Source organism: Ixodes scapularis, unplaced genomic scaffold (genome assembly GCF_016920785.2).
Source record: "Ixodes scapularis isolate PalLabHiFi unplaced genomic scaffold, ASM1692078v2 PGA_scaffold0__279_contigs__length_252992795, whole genome shotgun sequence".
In the NCBI taxonomy this organism is placed as follows: domain Eukaryota; kingdom Metazoa; phylum Arthropoda; class Arachnida; order Ixodida; family Ixodidae; genus Ixodes; species Ixodes scapularis.
In genome coordinates this window covers 34,840,098-34,864,468 of record NW_024609835.1, presented here as the reverse complement: position 1 = coordinate 34,864,468, position 24,371 = coordinate 34,840,098, and the positions used below count along the sequence as shown (strand labels likewise).

Here is a 24,371-nt window from a genome sequence, read left to right as displayed (position 1 = left end):
ATACTTCAATAATACTTGTTTCCATTAAACTTGTTAAACCGCTGATGACTGGCACTGCCGACCCAGCAATAAACTGATTAGTTAATTTAAAATGTGAACCCTTTAACGCGCCCTAAATCTGGACTTACCATGTCTGATGCAAGTTGCGTTAGTCAAATTGCGACTCTTAGGCCATGCGTGATCCCGCTTACTGGCATAGATAGATCGGGCAATTTTTCTCCAATATACTGCGATCTGAACATAGCCACGTGGGTACATGCTTAGCAGCCAGCGGACGATCAATCACTTTACGAGACACTTTGATTTGTCCACACCATAGGTGAACGAAGAGTACGAGCCTACCAGGTTATGCATAGTTTCAAACCGTGTCGTTCTTCTGTCCAACAGACACATGAGGAGTGCGCAGCACAATGAGAAAAATCGCCGAAATTTTCGGCTTGTATCCGACACCACGCTTCTTGATACTATAATCCCCAAATCTGAAACTTCAGAGTACCAGACTTGTGAATCTAACAGCTGTAAAAGCAAATCCGCGGCTTCCTGCGCCGAGCCATCACCATTCACACGCCTTCACACTCAAAAAAAGGCTGCTGAAACCCTTGTCAGACGATACCCTAAAGGTCTTTTTCACTAAATGTCATTTTCGCTAAAGGCTATTCTGCTAAAGCAGCTGCTGTCACGCTGCCGACAGAATGTCCTTTACCACTGGTGTTGACTGCACTTGGGATGGTCACTAGTGCCGGATGTGACCGAAGCTAAAAATATAAAATGTTTTATCCGTCAAGATAGGAAGAACTCAGTCATGTTTCTTATGGTAACAATTTTAAAACGCATATAATTGATATATAAACATCCGCTAGAAGCTTTCATGTCATAATCAAACCTAAAGGGGCACTGAAGACATTTCTGAAAAATGTCGTTTTTGATCTCATATTGTTTAAAAGGTGTTAGTTTTCACATATACCAAGTACTATATGACAAAACCGCCTATTCATCTCAGGGCAATAGAAGAACATGTGGACTCTTTTTTCTCGCGGACTACATTCTGTGGACCAATGAAAGCCCTACAATACGGGCAGATTCTCAGTGATTTTATTACAGCTTGTTTCGAAGAGAGTCTGAAAGTACACATTCGGATAAGACACCTCTTTTTCTCCGCGGGCGAAGCCATCACTTGCAACTCGCCGACAAGCGCCCTTCGTCGACCATTTCACTCGGAAGAAAATTCTCGATTCGCGATCTTTGACCATGCTTTTAAAAGGAAATAAGCTGCTCACGATTGTGATTTCAGGTTTGTTGGGATGCTTAGAGCGTCTAGATTGAGTTGTCACCACAAAAGGACGATCTCAGAATCGGCTTCAGTGCCCATTTAAAGGTGCACTGACAGGTCAAAGTCACTTTTTTTTTTTTCATTTATCCGAAACGATTGAAAACGATACCTTGACATTACCCTCAATGTGCGGAAATCGGGAACTCAGTATTTGTGAAGAAACAAAAAACAATTTCCCAAAGCCGTATTTGAAGTTCCCGCGCTATCCGCTCCAGTACAGTGACGTCAAAGACTGAGTCGTTCTGCAACTCAAGTTTCCCTCACGCCTCCGAACCCGAAGTGTGGTGTTCGCCCGCGCCGCGTCTTGTGATCAAACGCTGTTCTCTGTGCCTGCCGCCTATCGCTGTGAGCTGACGACGCTTCACTTTCGAGTTCGGAGTTCTTTTAGGGCCCTTTCAGCGATCTAATTCTTTGAAACGGTGGGAGGTTGAAGAGAACGCGCAGTGGACCTTTGTGAGCGACGTCAGGGGCCACGTCGCGCGGGTTCTGCGTGAAAGGCGGCCCTGGCGGAATCACAACCGAAACTACGGTGCACAGACACCAAGCTCAGTTGTTTTGACCGCTAGACGGTTTCCTTTTCGAAGTCTGAGAGGTCATCGAACGCCTAAAAAAGATAACTTCGTTCGATTCCCCGACTCACCGATCATCACCAGTGCTGCATGTGCCGAGCGACGCCAGCGACGCCATGTTTTCCGAGGGTGGATAAGAAGCCAGGAGGCAATATCTCTAGATCAAATTTTCGGTATTTCAAAAAGAATGTCCGTAGTGCGTTCGCGATTGCGTTAAAAACATGTTTTACGAATGCCGTTATTAAATATTATAGAAATATCGCTTACAAAGCTTTTAGCTTTTAAATTTTATAATTTTTGGCGATACAAATAAAATTTACAGGAGGACACCTAAGACTGCTTACGGTGTAGGAAGGCGAAAGCATTTCTACGCGCAGCGGGTTCCTACAAACAGCGCGCCACGTCTTCCTTTCGCCCATAACGGTCCGACGCCCTCCGCCCCCCCCCCCCCCCCCCGTTTCCCGCTGCGTCGTCAGCAGTTCGGCAGGCCCCTTAGCAACGATGACGCCGTTGCTATGGAGCCACATGCGCTCCAGCGGTGACATCACGCTCCTCCACTGCGCAGGCGCGGCGAACATCGCCGGGTGGTTATCATTTGGGCCAGTTCTCGTTTCGACGTTCTCGTTTGGACTTTCTCAAAAGGACCATTCTCAAAACATCCTTCTCGGTTGGGTCCGCCGCATTTGATCCGTTCTTGTTACATCCTTCGCGTTTCATCCTCCAAGAAAGAAATATCAAATGGCGGCACTTCGAGATGTCGGTGTCGTGACTGGGTCACCGCGTATCCCCGAAAAAGCTTCTTCAAGTCCGCCCCTCCCTCCTCCCAACTCGCCTATACGCACGCGCTCCCATACACAGGTACACGTGCTAATTAGCCCCGCGGTTTTTCTACTAGTTCCTGGAATATGTCTCTTCTGCTCTTGAAACACGCAGTTGTCCGGAAGTGGCAGGCGCTGGGCAATAAAACACCGTACTGCTCTTTTGTGTCATAGCACGGCTTCGATAGGTCTCTTTTTTCCCGGGTCGCGGGAAGGTGCACTCAGAGTGGTCCACCCCCTTCCCCCCCCCCCCCCCCCCCCCCCCCACCACCACCACCACACACACACACACACGCACTTTGTAAGCTGCAACGGAAAAAGAGTAGCACAAGTGACCGATGACCGGAGCGGCAAAATCGCGACACGTTCTTGTTCCCAAGCGTGCCGATAGCGAGAGTGCCAGTCACGTTGCATGTCTCAACGCGGGGGTGGCCGGCAGAAAATTTAGAGATAAGATAGCTGTTAAGAGGGCGCGGTACCTCTATTTATTCGTCTGTTTCAGCCACCAGATGGCGCGCGGATCGTAACGTGGTTGAACGAGCAACTTCTAGATGGCGCCAGTATCTAAGTGTGAAAAGGCCCGCGTTATCCGCTACGTGAAATAGATCCCCAAAATGTGTCGTGTTCTCCCGGCGGAGGAAGTTTCTCCCTCCCTCGCGCGCGCTTGGTATGTCTGCGGGCAGCCAGCTCAGAGTGCATAGCATCGGACGTCAGTGATAATACGCGCGGTGGCCGAGTCCGGCCTCTACTCTGTGTGATGCAGTGGGTGGCGCTCGTTTCTGTTCGGAGGTAGGAATAAAAATGTCGGTACCCTTTTTTACGACGCTCGTTTCTATAGCTTGTTCTTTTTTTTTTTTTTTTTTTTGTTTTTATCTTAAGTGACCTAGAGTGCCGCCTCTTCGAAATCGTCCTTTGAGGCGAGCGATTGAAAGTCAGGTTAGCATTTTATTTTGGTCAGCACTACACGTTCAATGAAGACCTCGGGCGGCGATGTAATTATGTATTGCTTCCCAAAGTGTGTCCAAGGTGCGCAGTGACAATTGGATATGGTATTTAAAGCGCGCGACCGTCGGTTGGTGAAATACGTGCGTTAGATTCACTTATTCAGTCTAATCATTTTTGCCAACGTCTTTTATCTGTTTCGACAAATGACATGGTCGAGTCTATTGATAACCTTAGCTAGGTTGGACGTACGGAGTGTCCGGGCTTTAAAAAAATTTGCTTCGTTTATGTGAATGAATATCTGTTTTCTCTTTTCCGTGCTCGGTGCTATGCAAAAATCGCTTAGATGTTATGGTAGCCTAGTGTGGCGGCGTTTTGCACGCTGTCTCTCTACTGCATTCGCTGTGCACAGTATGTGTTCAGATGGAATGTTTTGTCCGGCTGTTTTTTGCCGGCCCCCCCCCCCCCCCCCCCCCCCCCCCCCCCCCGTTGAGACATGGAACGTGACTGGCACTCTCGCTATCGGCGCGCTCGGGAACAATAGCGCCGCGTGTCCCGATTTTGCCGCTCCGGTCGTCGGTTACTTGTGCTACTCTTTTTCCGTTGCAGCTGTACTCTATTCTTCCTTAAAGTGGACTGCAGCATACTCTACGAACTATCGGGCCAATCCAAGGCTGAAAACGTAGCACGCGCTATTCGGTCCTAGTGCGAACGGGACCCAATGCGATTAGGCCCAAATGCGAAAAGGACGGTTCGGATGTTTTGAGAAGGTTCAAACGAGAATGGGACGAAACGAGAACGGGCAAAATGCGAATGGGGCGTTTTGACATACACCCAACCCCGCAGGCTCCACGGCTTCCGAGACGATGCATCTGCGTTGTTTTCTTTGTGTTTTATTTCTGAGGCGCGTCCGCTTTGACCTCGAGCGCTCCGTCGGCTTCGGTGACGAAACATCTGCGTAGTTCTCCTTTCGGGCCAATGGGAATTCAACTGCCGGTTCGCTGCACCAGATGGGCATTTAGCTGCCGTTTCGCTGCTACAGGCGGTTACAAACAACGCCGCTTTGCTCCATGGGGCAGTTAATGCTTTCGCATTTAAAGAAGCGAGGAAGAGCGGCAAAAATATAAAAAAAAACAGAAACGTGCGCGGAAATCCTTTTTTTTTTTTTTGCATTGTGTTTTTTTTTTCTACAATTACAACGTGCATCGCTTTAGAAAACGACAAAAAAATACGACCTTTGGTGTGTCAGTGTCCTTTTAAGCTAATCCTAATGAAAATTGTATAGTATGTCTGGCAACCGTGACATTATTATTAGGGAGTTTTCGTAAATCGTCTCTTCAGTCCCGCAACGCTCTCCGCAACCCGCTATGACATCCGGAACTCTGCAGTCAAGGCCAGCGGCGCGCATGCGCACTAGAGGCGCCTTCCTTGCGGATAGCGCCAGCGGGGTAGGGAGAACTCTCTACGAAAACTCCCTATTGCGCCAGCCTGCCGATACTTAAGAGACTTTAAAAAAAAACAAAAAAACTATACTTTTGAAGCTGAAGTGTGCACGTTATTTATATATATAGCTAAGTTCAATTAATGCATACCAGCAATGATTTTTTAGTGCCTTCTGTCACGAGTTCTTCTTTTCATACCTAAAGGCCTTATTTTAACGGAGAGATCGTTTATGACGGTGTAGAACGAACTCCTTCTCCTTTTGGGAGACGACCGTTTCTTCTAAAGGAGCTTGAAAACCTGAAAGTCGTGCCATTTCCACAATAAAACGCAGAATTTGTGCGTTTTTTTTTTTTTTGCGATTTTAAACAGAAATTTAATGCTGCTACAAGAAAGAAATTTGACGTTCCTAGTGAACTTTTTTTTTTAATAATAAACCTCGATTACTCTTGATGTGGCAGCATGTATTGATTAGTGATGGACCGAATCTGCCGAACTTCAGATTCGGCAAAGTTCGGCATTTGCCTAACTTTTGAAGGAAAGTTCGGCGAAGATTCGGCAAAGGTTCGGCAAATGTCTGCGCACGCGCGAGAACGCGACGGGGACACGGGGACGGGGCCATGAACGGCAAATGGACACCGCATCGTACAGTGTAGAACAACCAGCAGTTATGGCGAGGTGTGGGAGATACACGTTAACTGCGTTTGCGAGCCTCTGCGAGTGTGGTTCTCTTCAATATTTTCTGCCTCAAGAACAGAGAATCGACCAGTAATTTACGCAGTCCACCGCGCAAGTGACAGATGATGCGGTACATTCTGGATGACGCAACTTTCATTTGACCTTTTTAGTGATGCAACGAGGTAGTTGAAGCATTGACTAACAATTACTTTAAAGCACTCCTTGCAATTATAACAATCCTGTTTTCGGCTAACGGGAAGTTTGTGCCAAAACAGAATAACATTGCTTTTTAATTAGCGTTATTTCGCGGTTATCATGTATCTACATAAAGCTAAACACGGAACTATGGTGCCCTCGACGTTTCATATCCGACATTCCTAACTCTTCTTACCTTACTAAACGTCCGTGTGTCTTAACACCAGAAACCGGCATTTTAAAGTTTAAAAACGAGACGTTGCGAATATGGGGCGCACACTTTCAAGCAAAGCTGACGTCAAGTAACTGAAATCGAAAAACATGCATATTGACAGTAATATTGTTATCTTTTCTGGTGAAGGCTCAGTAACTGTTGCATTCATTTTCGCCCAGGAAAAGGTGACTCCCAGAGAAAGTAGAAACCCAGTGGGAATTGCCTTTGTATTTACACCACACGCACTGGCAGGCTTGCGCTGATGAGACCTCCAAACCGAAACACTCGTAGCGTGATTCGTGACTGCGCACTCTAGTTCCTCTAGTTCACTTTAGCCTCCTCTAGTTCACTTTAGCAGTGCGCTCGCTGCTACCCATCGTTGCTACCACCCACCCTCGTTGTCACGCCACTTCCGCAAGGAGTCACTAAAATTGCCAGTAAACACACAAAAACAACACCGATACAATTATCTTGTAAAAGACCTCCTTATTTAGTAATAACTGCGCCAATATGCATTACATGTTGCATTTAAGTTAAGAAAAATCCAAGCTAAAAATTTTTTTGCCACAAAAAAAAAAAAAAAAAAAAATATCAACGTCAGTCTGATAACGATGAATTTTTCCGAATCTTTCGAAAAGTACGGCAAAAGTTCGGCTTTTCCGAATCCCCAGATTCAGCGCCGAACTTTCTATTCGGCAAAAGTTCGGCCCATCACTAGTATTGATGTTAACTAAAAATGGGGGGGGGGGGGTACCGAGTATCACTGGGGTCAGCGGCACTAGGTGCCACGGGACGCGAAGCGAAAAGCGCGCGCGAACACCCGTGAGGCTAGTGAGGCGGCCGCTTTATCGACCGAATCGGAAAGAGAAACGGTACCTGTGGCGCCATCTAGCCGCCCTAATGTACACTATGCTCCGTTTGAGCTGGCGTTGAACTCCAGGTTAATGAACTTATTTTATAAGCCTAAAAGACATACAAGACGCGTTCTATATATATATATTCAAATATTACTGTAGAGTTCCCTTGGAAACATATCTCTTATAATGCCTGGTACTAAACTTAAATATAGAGTGTAAAAAAAAATTACTGTAATTGAGTCACTGATTTTTTTAGTGCTGCACAAAAGCAGGACATATATACGGGCCGAGGTCGTACGACAATTGTACTTCCAAAGTACATATACTAAAATTGGAACGATACAGAGAAGATTAGCATGGCCCCTGCGCAAGGATGACACGCAAAATCGTGAAGCGTTCCACATTTTTTTTTTCTTCTTTTTTTCGTCTTTATTTTGATGTAACAGGATTTCGTATTTTGGGAGTTCATTTCTCGTGAAGTCCGAACGGTAATTTTAGGAGTTGTCTCCGAAAATTCGCAATTAATCGCACTTTATTTCACTCCTATTCCGAATTCTCGCAAATTCGGGATTGATCTTACTTTAACCGCTGACGAAGCCCATGCTCTTATGAAATTTATATTTAAAATACCGACTTTTCGTTCTTTGTGTTGTCGTGATGACCTCAAAATTCGAACTTTTTCGTATAAATCCAAATTTAACAAAATTTCTACCGACGCGCGCGCGCGCGCGTGTGTGTGTGTGTGTGTGTGTGTGTGTGTGTGGTGTGTGTGTTTTCGTATCTGTCCGAAAACACAGAATTCTACCCATAATTGCCAAGCTAATCCCTGCTCCTTTGCTGGGACTACTTAGGGAGGATTGTGTTTCTTGGTGTGCGCACCAACAGCCAAATGACATACCCGGCCTTTCGGGCTTTCTTTAGCACACAAACCACCCCCTTCAGTGCCATGGACACGGAACTTACCATATACTAAAATAAAAGGAACATACACTATCCGAGGAATTTGGAGAATGAAGCAAGCTTGTGCTCTTGATAAAATGCTGACAGCGGCTCGGACAAGAAACTATATACGCATCATAACCTCTTTTTTAATACCTCTAAGAAAAAGAAAGTGACCATACTCTAAAAATTATTATTAAGATATATTCTCGAGGACGCCAAGTTCCAGGAAACATTTTATAATGCATATGAACACAATTTCGTTGGACACCTCAGAGAAAATAAGAAATTATTTTTTTCTTAAAATAACGATTGTTTTCATACAGGCATTATTCAATGCCTTCAGAGTTCAAACAACTTGCCACAACCGAAAAAGAGCCACACCCGCCCATTCGTGCACACGAGCATTTGTAAATTAACGACATTTCGACTGGTTTTCAGCCAAACATCCTTTTTCCTTCTTTTTTTTTTTTTTTTTTTTTGCGATATGCACGTTTTTTGTTGTTTTGGCGCGAGCACGCGAACGTTCTATCAACGTTAGTGTTCTGTGGCATTTCCAGAGAGAGGAAGAGTGCACGCACGTGCATAGCACGAATCGGCGCTCGAAGTGCGCCTTATCTTTGACTGCATTCCTCAAGGACCTTCACTTTGTTTGCTCCGTACTGAGGTGGCGCCGTTCATACAGTTCAGACCCGGGCCGTGGTTCAGACGTTCAGACACGACACCTCTCACCACTTCCACCGATTGCGCGGACCTTAAAAGCATGTATTACAGAAATACTCCAACTTCTCGATCTGAGTCACATGGTTGATGGGCCGCGTTTGCAATACGAGCTGCGAGGACGTGCCGCGTCTCAGCCTTTCTGCCTGCTTTCCTCCTCGCCACCCGACAATGCAGCGCATGCGCACTTCCGATCAATCGGCTCAGGAGGGGTCCGCCTTTAAATTGCAAACGATTCACGTGGTTTAAGTTGCTCCCTCTCCTAAATCTAGGCTCCCTGGATGGATGGATGGATGGATGAATACGGCTGAGCCCTTTGGATCGGGCGGTAGCTTACGCCACCTAGCCATTTTGTTTTACCATTTAAGCTTAGAATATTTAAATGTGAAATCTATATTCACTCCGCAGTGCAAAAAAAGTGAGGCTATGAAACCCCCTTGCCATCAGTGAATAAGCAAATACCTAGTTTTCTCTCGATTTCTGCCACCATTCACTTAATCTTTGCTTGGTAATCTCTACAGTCTTGAAATCCACTCTCCCTTCCCTGTCTCTAAAACCCAATGACTTTATTAAATCTATGTTGTCTTCGGTATGCATAGGGTGAAGCCCTTTACAGTAGAGTATCAAGTGCTCAGCCGTCTCGTCCTCCTCTCCCACAGGCCCACGGGATGGACCCGTGGGCCTGTGGCGCCATCTCACGGCCGAAACATGCACTACGCTCGGTTTAGGTTATATTAGCAATTAGCGTTTGTGAACACGTTTTATAAGTTTAGAGGAGATCTAAGCATTTCTGCGTACACAAATTGGCTCCTTAATCGAAACACATAACTAGAAACATATCTCTTGTAAGTATTGAGTAATACACGTAATAAAAAGTAGCGGACAAATTAACACGTTTGAGTCACTGATTATATGGGTGCTGCCCAAAAGCAGGTTATATATACGGACCGGGGTGGTATGGTGGGTGTACTTCCAAAGTACATATACTAAAATTGGAACGATACAGAGAAGATTAGCATGGCCCCTGCGCAAGGATGACACGCAAAATCGTGAAGCGTTCCACATTTTTTGTTTAGTTACTTGTTTCGTTCCAAGGCGCCGTCATGCTTATGTAGGTTAAAGCCATGACACAGTAAGTAGTTCTGCTTTTTGCTAGTCTCTGTTTTTCTTAGAAGCCTTCTCACATATCGTAGTGAGAGAACGTTTCGATCACAATGAGCATCGTATCGGCGTGCGGTCGCGTATCACTACAGTGTTGTGCACTTTAAAGACCTCAGGGTAGAGGTTGTACCGCAGTGGCTAAATTGCTCATCTACAGCTGAGAAACGAGTCGCCCGGTGAGGCAGACTAAGTTCAGGCTATATAAATATACACACACCAATATATTTTATCATAGAGCGTCAGAAATGCACATCCACGAAGATCCAAGGAAAACACCGATGCCAAGAGTGCTGTAAAAAGCAAAAATCGTGTTTTATGCGCAGCCCTCCACTTCACAGGAGCCTGCTTTGGAGATTATTCTTTCCAACGCAGTTAAAAAGACACTGCGATTTCTGCGGTCATTGGCAGATAAAGAACTGCGCTATATCGACCAAGGTAGAGCAGCTTGTGTTGAGCGAAATAACAATATTTTAGGCTTCTGGCGGTGTGTCCCTAAGTTTCCTCATTGGCTTTTTTTTTTTTTTTTTTTCCATGGTTATTAATGTTAAGTGACTACGGAAATAAAGTTCAGTAATGCGTTAGCGCTGTGTTTCTGCCTCGGCGTCTCGTTGCGCTTTTTAACTATTATTATTTCGCATTTTTATCGGTGGGAGCTAGGATTTCGGACACTTCGCGGGCCGGTATTTTCAAGATGGCGGAAGAGACGGGGATAGATCCTCCAGGACTTCCTGTGCGCCTGATCGCTGACGCTGGTCAGTATGCAAAAAATAATTTATTTGCCTACAACTTCGATGCGGTCACGTCAGGAGCATTACAGGTGACGGAGATGTTGATGTGCGTTAGGAAAACGAGCATGCTGGTATTTAAAAGTTGGTTAAACCTCAACTTGCGAAGCTTTGTGGAGGGCAAGCGTGTTTTGGCACCAGCCACGTCACTGTTTGTGCCAAAATATTTTTGAGCTTGATGAACATATCATGGTGTTTGCACTTTGCCTGGCTATTAGTGCTCCAAAAAGTGAGCTGCGCACGGTGACCGTCAAGCTCCGGGAGGACAGTGTTCACAGTATTGATGCCTTCGTGTTACAGGCTTACAACTTGCTGCTCACCGTCGCGGTTTTAATACGTCACAACAAGTGACCAGACTGCGCTATGGTTATTAGAGAGTTTTCGTAGATCGTTTCCGCTGTCCCGCAACATTCTCCACAACCCAACTGCAGGCAAGGCTATAGCGCCGCGCGTGCACTGTGGCCAATACGTTCCGGAGAGCGTAGCGAAGGTAAGAAAACAGTGTACGAAAACTTCCTGTTGATAGGAAGATTTAGGGTAGCGTGACCGCAGGCCACCGTACGGTGCCGCATGCAACCGGAAGCTTGCTTCCGGTTGCATGCGGCACCGTTGGAGCAAGTTTTCAGCCCGAGCCAGGAGTTTGGCCGTGCTCACGGTAGCCTGCGGTAACGCTATGCTAAAACTGCCTATGAACATCATCATCGGCGTGTTTAGGGGTTTTGTTCATTGCTCTATCAAAAAGAAATATTTCAATATATCGTACATTTGTATACCACGCTATATGCAACCGTTGCAACCCGCCTCTCCAAAACTGCCCGTTCTCATCCAGGCTTTCTTTATTTGCTTTTGGAATTTACCTGAAAGCGAGAGTACGTGTATTCTGTCCTTTCGTAAGGATCAGAGAGTATGTTTCCTTGAATAGTTGTTTATTTTTGGGCGCTTGCCAGCATCTTCGAGAGGGCCCCCTCTTCGGGAGGAGGGGGGCTGGCGGTGCGCGGGAGGGAACAAAGGGCCCCTCCGCGAGCGAGCGCGGCGCCGCCGCGCGGGAGGAATGTCCCCTTGCGGGACGGAGGCGGGCACCGGAAGAGCGGGGCCAGGAAAGTTTTGGGACGGCGGGGGGGGGGGGGGGGGGGGGGGGGTTGGGGGGGAGTTTCGAAGTTGGCCGCGGACGTATGTCGCCGTCGGCCCTTTGTTAATAAATGTATAGCTAAAGCATCCAATAGTTGCTGCCACTGCCTCGCCATCGAAGTCACCAGCCGCGATCGGGGAGAGGATCTTCGACAACTGACGCCTTGCCCCACCACAACAAGAACCTTTACTGTTGTGTTCCTTATAACGCCTTAAATAGTGAACCCATTCCCGGTGTTTAATGCTCGACATAACGTCGCGCGGCCAGTTTTCTCCTATTTAGAGCAAAATAATAAACGTTTCGTAGACTGTACACTAGAGCTCTACATTATTGGCGTGAGCGTTTGCCGTCACGTTGAGTCCAGATTGAGTTAGCGAACACAAGACCAGAAATCCTCAGTGTATGCGGTATACGAAAGTCCTTAATGTAATTAGACATCCCGGTCCCTTCGTGCAACGCTGTTGCGAGGCGGAACACAAAGATTCCTATTTTAACGCGCTCCCTTTTTTCGTTAAACTGCTTCACGCACGAACACGCCGACCAGAACCATTTGGCACCAAGGACGACAGTCACCGCCACCGTCTCCGCGCCGACGCCGTAACTGCTTTCCCTAGTGGCTGCAGAGTTGCACATCTTGCCCTCAAAAGCATCCATATGTTTTGTAGAAAAGCCACACTCGTATCTGCAGGAGTCGGGTATACGCTCGGCGCAGCGCCAACGGCGAGCGCTCGTTCATTCTGCTTTATTTTTGCCAACCACATTGCGCATTTTATGCACGTGTAAATAAATGGTCGTGTAAATACGAGCCTGTACACCAAGCTCGTGTAAATAAACAAATATTCTAAATAAACATATTACGAAGAGCTTGCCGCCAGCCTCCAGGCGGCGGTGGCGGCGGCGCAGTCGTGTTCCGCGTTTCGGCTTCTCTGCATCGCGTGGATGCTTTTTGAACCTCGTGATTTCGTTCCACGAATAGAGGGGCGAGCGGCGCGGAGAAATAAGATGCGCAACTCTGCTCCCACTTCGGGGAAGCATATACAGGAACTCTAGGGCTGTGTTCCAAATCTTACCCAAATGTATCCGAGTTACTCCGGCGGATCGTATCACGTGACAGCACAAATTAAAAAACGCTGGACGCGGGTAGGTTTCAGAACGTTGAGGGTACAAAACCCTTACCCTGGAGTAAGATCCAGTAAATTTTGGAACACGGCTTAGCTGTTCCCCCTCCTCTGGTTCTCCGTTTGTCCGCGAGAGGACGAGCGGCGGTCTGGAGCTGGGAGTATAGACCTTTCCAGCGGTAGTCTCGAACGAAGCGATTTACAGCGCGCGTCCCTGGTTTTGAGAGTGTACGTCAGTGTTGCCCAACTTCGCTGAGCTGTGGAGTTTCTCGTCAGTGGGCAGTGGCAGCCTGCGTAGGCGCAATTCCGGACGCTGGTAGCGGCTGAATTGCCGCGTTTTCTTTTTTATTTTGAGTTCTGTGGCGAACATAATTTAAAGAGGTCTTTATAGAAGCAGTGCTCTATTTTTGGGAACAAAAACAAAGAAATGAAAGCTTTTTTGGTGAGTCCGTGCGCGGCAGAACAAATGCATCTGGAATATGTTGGTTTCATTTTATGTTCATCGTTTTACGGCACCGTTCTCTCAGCCACGTCAATCTATATAGGTCAAAATATTTGACCACACAGGATATCTGAACTGTATGAATATTCCCCGCCTACATGAAATTCAATGAGTCTCATCAATCAAACAACATATATGGTACATACCTCACGGTGCCGCGTTATCCGAACAGGATTGGAGAAAGGTCTGAAATAACACAGCATATCCAATATACAGGGTCCACGACAGTCACCTCACGACAATCGGGCGGAATCCGGCGTGTTTTGGAGAACATGTAGAAGAGAGCAGCTTTTTTGCACAGTTTCAAAGCAAATGAATGAACGTGTCTATTCTGTCCCCACACCCCGGACCCGACCCTATCAGCTATTTTTCGCGAAGACCCGGAGCGCAGCCGGAAAGGCTTTTTGGAGATTATCTCAACGGAAATAACAATTTAAGAACGTCGAACTGCCTGCTTCGCGGGCTACTTGACGTTCGCTCTCTTCGTTCGTTTCCTGCGAAGGCCGAGCAGGCTACGAGCCCTGGTACTCCCTGGTTTTCACAGTGGAAGACAACATACAAAGGGTAAGCATCCTAAACAGGCGAATAAAGTAAAAACTTCCAAGAAAAGCCGGCAAACTCCGAATGCAAAATGCAGGTGGGGGAGTCACGCTGACCGGGTTTCCACAGCTCAGGCGGGTGCCAGAAATGTCTGGCTGATAGGGGTCGCCCGATTCGCAAAATGGCGGCGGCCAGAGCGCTCTTTTTGCTAAGGTCTTATTACAAACAAACCGGAGCGCCACTAGCGGACGCCACCGGCGCCGCGCATACGCTATGGAGTGTGGGGAAGGAGCTCGCCGCCGCTGCGATGTTGTCGACGTCGGCGTGAGTCCTCCTGCCCTTTTTCGCGTTCGAATTGTTGGTTCTACGTCTTCCTGGCAATGTCTGACTACCGTGTCGGCCTCAGCGAAATTAAAGAGGCTCGTTACACCGCAAAACTTCGCGTGAATATTGTGTCATGCGGCGATTCATTCCGCGTGGACGCCGCAGAATGTACGCTAAAGCCCGATTCGCATGATGAGATTTCGCTTGCAATTTTCAGTCGCGACGTCGCTCGGGCCGCAAAAGCGTGAACCGTAGCTGAGATGGTCGGCGTCGATACTGAAAATCGCAAGCAGAATCGGACCAAGTGAATCAGGCATAACAAGTCGGTGATGGCCACTGGTAACAATCATCAACATATCTACTGTTTAAATCGAGCCTGCTTACCAACCTTCAAACTTAAATCTTTTGAGGCCTGCACTTACTTCTTATCGGAAGTACCGGGCCAACATTTGGTCTACGGGCCGGCGTCGTCTGAAAGAGCAGACGGCAAGCAGAAACGTTTGAAAGAGCAGACGACAGTTCAAACGATCAGGCGGCCGTTTGAACTTGAAGACGCACGCTGAACGTAGTCCGCAGGTGGTTCGTACAACTTGACGGTTTTCCGGTGTTCATGTTGGAACAAAACAAATAAATCGGATGACCACAAGTATCCGTGAATTCAACCCTAAGTGCTTCCCGCCCAAGCAATCGTGGTCCGACTGCGTCTGGCTTTCCCTTTTCATGGCACATATCCACGTTCTCGGACGAACCGAGCGCATGAAATCTGACCTTCAAACCCTTCTCGACACTTTTGGTACAGCCCAGTCGCGGCGTTTTGACGAGAAGGCAGGTTTTTCTCTGGTTCCTTTCAAAACAATGCAGGAATACACGTTTCACATGAAGACTTCCATACACAGCCCCAGACTGGAAGTGCGCCCGACGCGCCACCACCGCGCCGTGACTTAACTGAGTTGAGATCGTGTATAGCGCGGCTGATGTGCAGTGCTGCCACATTGGGCTATGTATAGCCAAATTGGGCTACTCGTTGTATTCGGAATAGAAATTTGAGGGTTTAGCGTGTGACTTTTTTAGGTCTATTTCTAATTCTTGCTTGCTGCGTTAGAATATCAGCATCGATATGAGTTCGCAAAAATTCAAGAAAATCTCCGTTTTGAAGGAAATGTATGCAGAAAAGTTTGCATGTCACATATAGGCTACGGAATAATGGTCAATGCTGTACGGATTATCACCCATTCAGCAAGGACAACAACCATAACACTTCTTGGCTTGTATTTTACGCATTTTATTTTTGTGTTTTGGAAGTAACAGGCAGGATTATTAAGGGCCTCTTGGGGACAAAGGGGCAGTTCAGTCTTTGATTTGGGGAAGTCTAGGGAAGTTCGGTCTTTGTTTAGATGGGTGCGGTCCATATCGTTGGGGTGTGTTGTTCGAGAGCAGGAAGTTCTGAGTTCGGAAGGGGGTTCACTGTTTAGGTTAAAGTGAAGACTTTGAATGATTCAAACTGTATAACAAAGGTTTGGTGGAATGTTTAACAAAGGATGATGCCGTCACGTTCAGTGGTCGGAGTTAGGTTTGGGGCTATATAAGGATTTGGGGAAATAAACACACTTCAATTTCAGACGCTCGTTTTCCTCTGTCCATTATCTTCAGGGCTTAAAGTCTGGAGGGTCTCAGGGGTCTCAGACCTCCCCCCCCCCCTCCGGGCCAGGGCCGTAACCAGGGGGGGGGGGGTTAGGGGGTTCTGACCCCCCCCCCCCGAAATTTTTTTCTGGGTACGGCCCTGGTCGGTGCACTTGCAGCCAGCCGATTTTAATCTCCACCTCTGCGCACGCGCAGTGGCACCGGTCGGCTACCGGGTACCAAACCGGGACCAGTTCTTCGGTTTGCTATAACTCTCCATTATATGCCACCGATGCACATGATTCATAGGCGAAAATAAGACAAAATGGCCGCCGTTGTCCCCGAAACCCCCCCCCCCCCCCCCCCCGAAATTTTTTTCTGGGTACGGCCCTGCCCCTCCCCCCCCCCACCCTTATTTTAACGGATGGTCTCAGACCCTCGTACACAGCCGCAGTATTAAGGCCCGTTCACACTCTTGCGACTGCTTGCGACCTCTTAAACCTGGGTTCCTTAAAACTTCTTAAACCAGAGAACACACTGGCGCCATCTATTGGGAAGCAGTGTAAACTCGGCGGTCCGGCATATTTTTTTTTATTTCTCGCGCAATATCCTTTCTTTTTTGGCTCGAAAAACTTTTGTCAATGTTATAAACGAGCCTTTCTATGGGTATTACGCACATTTGACCTCGGAAATCCCGCAAAACCTTCGCTTTTGTGAAATGCAGTTCTAGGGTCACCGCATAGATGGCGCCACAATGTCAGTGTGTCCCCTCATTCTAGAAACATTTAAGAAGTTGTAAGAGATCTCGTCTCTCTCAGTCGTACTCGGTCGCAAGAGTGTAAACGGGCCTTTCGTGAAATCAAAATCATTTCGTGCAATAAAATAGCTTGTTTTCAGGGATGTGACATTTGGAATTAGCAATTTGAGGGATGCAGGTATAGCGTAGGCAAGGTCAGCAGTGGGGTTTATTTTACCTGCCTCTACTACATCTTGTAAGAACACCCGCCTCCCCCCCCCCCCCCCATTACCACCACCTTCCTGTATACTTACCCCCCTCTAACTTACGGGAGACTTTAAAGGCCTGTTCACACATGTAGCGGAGCGCTGCAAGCGTAGCGCTGACCTCGCGCTAAGCGCGTGCTGACTGGAGCGTTCACCAGCTTTGTGTCGCACCGTCAATACTGTTGTTCATGGCAGACAATAAGTAGCAGACGGCACGTGAGAAGCGCTACATTAGCGCTTCGCTGCATGTGTGAACCGGCCTTAAGCGTCTTCTACTATGTTTCCCATCTTTTACCACAGTCTCGGGCAATTTTCACCTTGATCAAAATTCACCAGCTCGCCTGCACTTTTAAGGCCGGTTCACACATACCGCAGAGCGCTGAGAAGCAGCGCTCAAGTGACACCACTGATCTCTATTATAGGGGGCTGGATGGCGTAGAGCCGCACTCCTAGCAGGCCGCAAGTGAAGCCACCGGAAGTTTTATGCTTGTCCCGGAAGTCGGGCGTCTGCTGGGCTTCCAAGTGCATTAAGGCGATGTTTTGGTCCGTACTTTATGGTGTCTTTGAGTGGGTTTTAATAATCATGCTCTGAATTAAATCCCAAAAATGATGCATTTGAACTTGGGACATATGCACGCTTAGTCAACTAGAATCTCAAAATGTTTACATTGAATGGCTTCCCATGATATTTTCGGGTCTGCAATCGCTCTTACTGCGCAACAAGCAGGCTCGCTTGAGGTGACAAGCGAAAATCCAGCGCCCTATTAGCCCCGAGAAGTTCGCCTGGCGCCCCCTTACGGCGAACCGGGGTGACGTCACGGCGAGGAGAGAATTTTTCCCCGACTCGCCCGGCTCGCCCTGTGGACGCTGTGACGACGCTAGCTGTCGGCGCGCTCGTTTCTATTTAATTTTTTTTGGCGTGCTTTTCGTAGGAAGTGTAAATTTTTATATACGCCTTTATTGAGGTATGGCCTGTAGCTACAGGCGAAACTTCAACGAACATTTTAAGCATGGCTGACAGGCCAGGCAACGCATGAACCGCAGCTGGTATGTGAAAATAAAGAAATATGGCCACAATTGCAGGGGCATCACTACAGATTTACATCTCGCACAATAAACGCTGCTGATGGTCCGAATGAATTGGCAGGTTATGTATACTATTTTTTTGTATCTCTGTCTTTAAACAAGATCGCCGCAGCAGAAAAGCTGCATGCTGCTCGAGCAACGTGCTAAATACAGTGTCGGCCATGGGGAGAGAATCACAAGTAAGACAGCCCAAGTGCAGGGGCAAAGCAAAAAAAAAACAAAACAAGGAACATGTATTATATACATTGCTCGCACTTGACCTTTGCTGGATTCGGATAGTATTTCAATGGACTACACGGGTGGTATCTGTAGACTTGTTTATATCAATCCTCAAGTAATATATAACAAACGTAAGTTAAGGTGTCTAGCTCGTTATTAGTCCGTTAAGCCCTAAAATTGAGATTTTACTTAAATCGAATTGTCCTGAAGCTAAAGTACCAGAAGCTTTTCTCACGCAGACTGTCGCCCTTCACAGGTTCCAAATTTTCTGCTACCAGTGCTGCATCTACCACTGGACAGACGTTCGAATGCTTGCTTTTACTCCTGTTTTTCTCTGTTGTCAGAGAGTCCAGTTGCAGGGAGTTTGGAGGCTGAGGAAGCTTTTGGGGACCTGCGGCAGTGACTCTTAAATGGAAATGACAATTCAGACTTAACGGTGTATTTTCCGAATACCAAAGGCTGGAATAAAGAATGTCAGAAAAAAGTATAAACATTCCAAATTACGGCACTATTGCTGTGCATATTTTGGTCAGTTTACTGCATATCATAGAGGCAACTGGGGAAATTCGGCCGTTTTTGCTGCTACCATACAAACTAATTTCCAGTAATTGTGAATCCTCTAAGAAATATGCCTGCATACGCGTATAAACTATATAATTAATTCAGGAAGAAGCTACATTTATGTAAAACCACCCTGTTTCATGAGCACTTCAAAGATCATCAGACGCAGGGCCTTTAAAACATCTGCAAACCAGCGCATGCAGAGTGGCAGAGCAGAGTCGGTGTCGCGAGCTAATTTGCCGACCACCGAAAGGCCCATGATATAAAGGCCGCTTCAGATGCCTTGAAAGCGGGATGTAATATCGTCCTAAATCATGAACATGCAAGGAACAGAATTCCAGCGTCTGAAACACTTGCGTCAGCGCTTCACCGACCCCTCTCAAGATTGCCTTGCGTCGTGTGGACGGACGGGGAGGTTCATCGGCGTAATTGCCTCCGCCAATAGTTTTCGGGATTTGTAACCCAATTTTAAAGGTAAAAGGGACAAGCAGGCTTATAAAATGTACAGAAGCACGTTAATATCGGCCTAACTCAACGTCTTGTACACGGGGTAAACGAAGTCCGGCTCCTCGAAGAGCTTGCGGCACACAACGCCAAACCAGGAAACCGGTGCTGGGAAGCGACCCGATGCGAGATCGCGGAGCGGGGTACTCGGCCTGACGTCACGGTACACCTCACCCAATCAGGGCGCGGCGACCGCAGCGACGCTTGTGTTCGCTCTCGGGACCATTCGATTTAGCGCTCTCTGGGCGGCACCATTTTGTTGGACCGCAGCGCCCTCTCCACACATCCGGGAAGTTCAGCGGGTTCGGCGGGGTAAAACGAGAGAGAGGGCACGCCGCCGACTCCGCTAGCAGACGACAAACCGGGAGGTTGCCGTTCTCCATCTTTGGGCTGTATCGGCGGGCTCTACCGAACACCGAACTCTCGCTCGTGGCTGCCGTTGTGAAGTGGTTCGCGTTCTTAGAATAGTTGTGGCTACTCCAAAATCAGCCTATAGCTCTCTGTTGTTCTATTTTGCTAAATGATAAACTAGCATATCTTTTTCCCGTTACTTAAATAGCAGTTGAGTCAGCCGGCAGTACTACCCTCAACTACTGCGTGTAATGCGGCAGGAGAGCACGTTTTTATTTATTATTTCAGACTTCCACTCATGGTCGCTAAAGGCCTACACCAGTACGAACTTTTGTATAGTAAAAAAGGTACAGCAACCGGATTTACTCTTCGCCAAAGAGACCGGCCAATCTGACACAGTTTTCCCTGTTTTTTTTTTTTTTTTTTTATTATTTGCATGCAGGTAACAGCGCCATTGGACCCTGTGGGTCTTTTTATCTAGCATAATATTACACAACAGCTGGCATACCAAAATCTGCGCATCTGAGCTTGAAAGCTCCAAAATGACGCGATTTTAAACAGAGTTTGCACGCCAGCCGGACGCTAGCTACAGCCCACTCGGCGGAGCGGACGGCTTATGGGGGAGAGGGGGAGTGCTTTTTTTTTTTCTCTTTTACCCTCTCTGCTATGACCCTAATGGCGAACCAGCAGTCGGAAGGGCTACAAAGCCTGCCAAGCGCTCACTTCCGGGACAAGCCGCTGTCTTCCGGTGGCTTCATACCTGTTTCCTGGATGCGCCATCCAGCCCCCTATAATAGAGATCAGTGAGTGGCACCGCTCATGTGGCATGTACCGCTCGGTTAGCACTTCAGCAACACAGTGTTAGCGCTCTCATGCTCCTTGTGCCGTGCTTGCTGATGCGGAACAGCACGTTGTTTTTTCTTTGGTGGTGAAAGAAGAGGAAGTAAAAGAGCCGCTTTTCAAGCAAATGATGGTCGGGCAGACCATCCAGAGTCATGGATTTTGAGCGACCAATTGATTGTTTCCGACCTCATCGCTTTCTATTCGACATGTGTGACCCTGGTTTCAAAGACACGCAGTTAAATAATAATCACCTTCGAAAGAGCTCTGTGCCTCAGTCCCTCAGCCTGGGAACAAGGTTCGCCGGGTAAGGGGTATTCACACGAGGGAGAAATCCCGGGGATTTCTCCACGGCACGCGCATCCCGCGACGAAAACGTCAGGCTTTGCGATGTACAAAAACCTCGCGATTTCGTCTCGCGAATCGCGATGCGCGCGCGTCAGGGAGTAATCGCCGATATTTCTCCCTCATGTAAATATCCCTGTACCGGTCGGTATCTTGGTGGCAAAATATTTCGCGCACTTAGAAGGCTCTTCTGGGCGTTAAACCGTCCACACAATTGCGTATGTAAGAGCATTTGTCGCATTTCTATTTCAGCGTCCCACATGTCCGCCATCGTGCTGCTGATGCACACCCAACCGCAGGAACCAGAACCGCAGTGCACGCGCTAATATGCAGCAGTAACCGCCCATTCACACTGGGAGCGGATCCGCGTTCGCAAAGCAGTTGCGAACGCTGGTTGTATAAAGATCCAGTACAATTTCACGCGCACTCGATGACATCAAGTGCGCGTGACATTGTACTGAACCTTTATACAACCGTGTTCGCAACCGCTTTGCGAACGCGGATCCACCTCCAATGTGATTGAGCGGTAACCGCGGTACAAGAAGCGCTAACAAGGCGCTACTAAAGCGCTAATCGCGCGCTATATTGGGGAATTGTTGTAGACCGTTCCCGCAGCCCGCTAAGCACCCGGATAGCGCTCCGTAATCCGCCACAAGACCTTGAACTATGCAGACAAGGCTGGCGGCGCGCATACGCAGCTGCGGCGTTTTCTTCACGGATACCGTAGCGGAGGACAAAAACGGTCTACTACAATTCCCTATTAAAAGTAAGTCAAGCGTTGGCAAGCGCCACACAAGCGCTCTTCCGAGCGCTCACGTGGCGCTGACTTAGCGCTCTGCTGTATGTGTGAACAGGCTTTTACTGTATTTTCGTTAACCATCTGAGACTTCTTTTTTTTTTTTTTTTTTCAGATGTTTTCAAGATAAATTACGTATTCAAACTGTGATGCGCCTGAGTGATGCACTTGAAAATGAAACATGTGTCTTGGCATTCTCTTGAAGTATCAATAACTATGTTTCAAAACAGCAATTTTTTTTTCTCTTGGCTATATTTGGGCTGTTTTTTCCATCTGTTCGGCGGTTTGTTGGCCAGACCCTCTGGCAACATTGTTTATGTAAATGAACCTTTTAGCTGTGTCAGAGACGGTGTTGTGTTGTGTACGTTCTTTTTGTTTCCGTGTCTCCAGTTTTATTATGTTGCGGAATATTGAGTGTTGAGTATTCAGTACTCCAAGCAGGTTAAGCAAGCTTGTACCCTGCTTGGAGAACATTTTCTGAGTACTAACTTGTACTTTAAAAGTTCTTTTTTTTTTTTTTTTTTTTTTTCTGGCACTTTTTGAGGAAAGTACAACTCTCGACTTCAAAGTACATTCTCCACATATGGCATTGATATATTTGTATCACAAAATGATGCTTTTTCAACTCTGAATAAATTATGGGAGGGATATTCCACTTTCACCAGAAACGCGAGCAGGTAACGAACGATTCGCTCGATTTGTACTAGGGGCAGCTTTCCCGCAGCCCCCCATTTCGGACTCTCGCTACTTCTCGTTCGGTCAGCGCAAGCAAGGAGGTTAAAAATATTAGGAGAGGTCATCTTTCGTTTATCGTCTTTCGACAAAGCATCAGGCCGGCGCAGCCGTTGCCTTGGCTATTGTAGCGCTCTCCAGCCGTCCGAGCGAGCGAAGAGGCGAAAAAAAAGCGACCGATGAGCGAAAAAAAAAAAAGAAAAAAAAAAAAGAGAAAAGTAGGGTGACGTAACGGCACGGTGTTAACCCACTCCGGCCACCAGGACGGGTAGAGCCGTTAACTTCCATGTTTCCTCGGGGCGCTCTTTCCTGCGCTCAAGCGTAGGGTTCTTGTTTCAGTCTCCTCAAAACATGGCGTAACAATCGCCGCCGCCACTATTTACCCCTAGATGTCGCAAGTTGTGCTGTCACGTCCTAGGCGCCGCTCGCTTCACCTCCCCTTCCCCCGGTTTGCTTGCCCGATTTTATTTTAAAGCGCAGCTCTCAGGCGGCCGTTTCCGGCTTGAGGGGCGTCGCCGTCGGCGTAATCGCGCGGTGCATTATTGGTAAATTTCCCCTCTAAATCTAGCGGAAAACTTTCCCCGCTAAATTTAGCGGAAACATTTCCCCGCTAAATCTAGCCCACCAGATGGTTTTAATGCAAACACGTATGCCGTAAAGCGATCGTCATCTCCGAAGGCGACTTCCATCTGCGGAGTATTTGGCGTGTTGTCTTCTAGTTATTCCAATTACATTACAGAGACCACAAAACGAACAAACGACATACCTAGCTCTTCATCCGAATAGGCGCGCACAACGCCTCGTGACGCGTTATCTTGGGCCTCTTCGCTGGCCAGGCAAACGACTCGGCGAACACTTCGCTGAGAACGGCTGCATCATCGTCACTCGAGCTGGAGCTAAGCTAGTATCTTCGTCGCTGCCCTTGCGTTTTATTTGATCTCATGAAATTAACTGCAACGATGTCATCGCCGCAGTATGCTCGGGCGAGTCGGTCATGACGTTTGGAAGGAAAGCAAGAATAGCAAGAATCAAAACCAGCAATCGAAACAAAAAAGCCGCGAAACTCCTTCCGTCCCCCGCGGGAATGCCAATAACGAAAGTGAAACGTTGCGAGTGACGACTACAGATCTTAAGGCGCATTCACACAGCGGAAAGACGCGCGTCGTGGGGGGAATTTTTTGCCTATTTTTGTATTGAAAAAAGTCGCGCGCCGAGGAGGACGACGCAGGGAGACGACGCCTCGGAACCCAATTTCTCCCACGACGCGCGCGCTTGAGCCAATCAGCGAGCGTCCGGACGTGACGTGTTCCCTTTTCCGGTTGGGACATGTTTTCGCTGTTTTTTTTATTTTCGACTCACAATGAAGGCGAAAAGGCAGAGAGCTCGGGGGATTGTGCGCTCGCCAAACGTGGCTGGAAGTATTCCAGCGTGGAAAGAAGCAAGCCGATAGGAACATCTGACTGTGAGCAGTGTTTTATGTGCGTGTACGACGCTGTGAAGCTACTCTTCATCGTTTGCGCGAAGCTGCCGCAAAAGCTGCCACCGAAGTTCGCGGTGTATTCCGACCTCCGACTGTGCGGGAGCGATCACTCCCAATGTGTTGTGTAATTTTGTGTACACCCATCACTACGGAATACAACAGCCCTCCATCGAAAACACTCTCGCACAGGCTGCGTGCCGTGTTAAAGGTACGGACGCGAAGGCTCTGGGACGCGCCGGCGCAGCACCGTGCTTTGTTTGCACAAAAACGCGGCAAAAGAGCACCTGAAGCTGCTCGTTCGAGTCCGTGCCTTTCGCCAATGCTGCAAATAACCGGAGTGTAAACGTATATATAATCATCACCGTTGTCCATTCAGTGAAGACGGTTGTCTCCCACCGCATATGCAATCGCGAAGGCAAGGCAACAACAATCGTGCGAAGCAGACGAATAAAAAATTCCGTGTTCTCTCGACAAAAGTGAGATTCCCCGAGACGACGCCGCCGTTTGGGTGAACCTGTGTGACTGCTTCGTATTTTACGACGCCGGCGTCGACGTCGACCGCAACGCGCGTTTT

At 47.8% G+C, this 24,371-nt stretch overlaps 2 non-coding genes across 2 annotated transcripts; both read left to right on the top strand.

The window, feature by feature from the left end:
- The first annotated feature begins 7,348 nt into the window (after nt 1-7,348).
- LOC115322527 lies at nt 7,349-7,451 on the top strand. The gene has a single exon (XR_003918990.1). It is a non-coding gene; the product is annotated as a U6 spliceosomal RNA (small nuclear RNA).
- Nucleotides 7,452-9,668: 2,217 nt separating this feature from the next.
- LOC115322535 lies at nt 9,669-9,771 on the top strand. The gene has a single exon (XR_003918994.1). It is a non-coding gene; the product is annotated as a U6 spliceosomal RNA (small nuclear RNA).
- Nucleotides 9,772-24,371: the final 14,600 nt, after the last annotated feature.